Source organism: Corvus brachyrhynchos, unplaced genomic scaffold, assembly GCF_000691975.1.
Source record: "Corvus brachyrhynchos isolate BGI_N302 unplaced genomic scaffold, ASM69197v1 scaffold319, whole genome shotgun sequence".
Classification (NCBI taxonomy): domain Eukaryota; kingdom Metazoa; phylum Chordata; class Aves; order Passeriformes; family Corvidae; genus Corvus; species Corvus brachyrhynchos.
In genome coordinates this window covers 917,006-919,114 of record NW_008246065.1, presented here as the reverse complement: position 1 = coordinate 919,114, position 2,109 = coordinate 917,006, and positions in this window count along the sequence as shown.

Here is a 2,109-nt window from a genome sequence, read left to right as displayed (position 1 = left end):
GCAGCAGACTGTGAAATAAATCCTAAATGGCAGTGGGATTTGTTACACTGTGAGTGCAGGCAGGTTTCAAAGAAGGGCGGAAGGGCCTGAGGACAATTCAAATGGCAAACAAAGCATGTGTGAAACTTTTCTTGCTTAAGGCAAAATCTTAACAAAGCTGATTGAAAAGACCCAAAAGTTATTGGTAAAATTTGGGCTAGAAATCCTGTGCAGTAACATACACAGGCCTGGGTACATTTTGGTGTTGAAATTTGGTCATCCCAGGTTTATATATGTTTGTGTTCTCATATCACGCAGTGTAATAATCATACATTCATCATAGACTCTTTGAGTGGTTTGGGCTGAAATGGACCTTACAGTTTGTGAAAAATGAGGTTCACTCTCCTGTTAGGATTTAAAAGTTTAATAAAGGATAATAAGGGACAAAGACAATAAGGCAAAATTCATGGTGCTGGGAGCTTTGGCACTCAGCCAAGAGTGCACCTTTATTGTGGAGATGCCCTTTCCATACCTGTCCTGTTGCATCAGCCTAATGCGTATTCATAATCAATTATGCATATTCAAACTTCCCCCAAAACTAGTTTGCATGTCCCAGGAACTCTTCAGCATGGCTCCTCCTTGGATCTGCCTTTTTTAGAGCACGTGCATTTCCTGGTTGTGGTTTCAGTCAGTTTTTATAATCACCCTCAGAGTGGGCTTTGGTCCATGGTTTCTGCAGACGGTAGTTGCTGAGAGTTGGCATGTCAGTAGCAGGGGTCTTCAACACATGTTGGTTGGATGTTATCCAACCAAGCAGACAGTTCAATTACCACATGCAGAACTATATTAGCTATTTTACTATTATGTCTAAATTTAGTTAATGACAGAAATAAAGGCATTAGTTATTGCTACAAAACTACATCTTTATAACAAAGCTACTTTAACATTACACATATAGCATCTATTTGTAGAAAGCCAATATTATAACATGTATCTATGACAAAACAAAGCTACTTTAACATTATACATACAGCATTAATTTTAACATTTGCAGAATGCCAATATTATAATATGTATCTATCACACCGTTCATCTGTTTCCAACCCCACAGCCATGAACCTTCCACTAGACCGGGTTGCTCAAAGCCCATTCATACATAAGCCTTACACAATAAAATACATATACATGCATGTATTAATTTGTTTTTAAACAGTTTAGAGGGAGAGATGTGAACTGAAGCAAATCAAACACAGAACAACTGTATATTGAAAGAGGAATCCCTTGTAAATAAACAGGAGGCTGGGAGGCAGCCCCGAGCATCCTGGCAAATGCTGCAGTTCTGCCAGCCAGAAAATCTTGAGGGGATCTCTCAAGCTCTGCCTGTGAGAAGATTCGTGTTGCAATGAACCTTGGAGATTTTGGAGCCAGGAAGATGAAACAAAAGCTGTGCTGGCAGAGCAGAAAACAGTATTTCAATAGCAAATCACATTTGAATCTTTGGAGTCAGAGAAAAACAGTCATTAACAAAGATGATCGTTGTATTTATTCTGTTAAAATGATATTTGTTGGAGTCGCTGAGAATATTTTGTATTTGAACCATTGCCAGTAATGTTAGGCCTGAAAATGAAAAAACCAGTTTGTCATGAAATATAGAATTGTGTGCTGAGTGTGATCCAGGGTTCTACTGATAGTGTCAGGCTGGTAAGCACCTCCTGCTCACTGCTGGGTCTGGAGCATTTGTCACACCAGTAAAATGTACCTGGAGAGCCTCTTATCTGTGAGCCTGTGTGCAGCACTCGTCCTGACTGTGCCTGCAAGATGCAATGATAGCAATCACATAGTCCATCGTATTTATGGGACATCTCTGGCACTGAATACTCCCTGTAAATTCTGCTATCAGGGAAAAGCACAGTGTGCAACAACTAAAGAGCAAAGAGGTCATAAAATGCTGAAATCTTCTAGGCACAGATTCTTGGAGTGCAGGCATGTAAAGTACCTGGAAAACAGTAAGGGCCTTGAACTGGATCATAGACACGAAGGTTTAGAAGGGGTATTGGGAAGGAATTGTTCCCTGGGAGGGCAGTAAGGCCCTGGCACAGGGTGCCCAGAGAAGCTGTGGCTGCCCCTGGA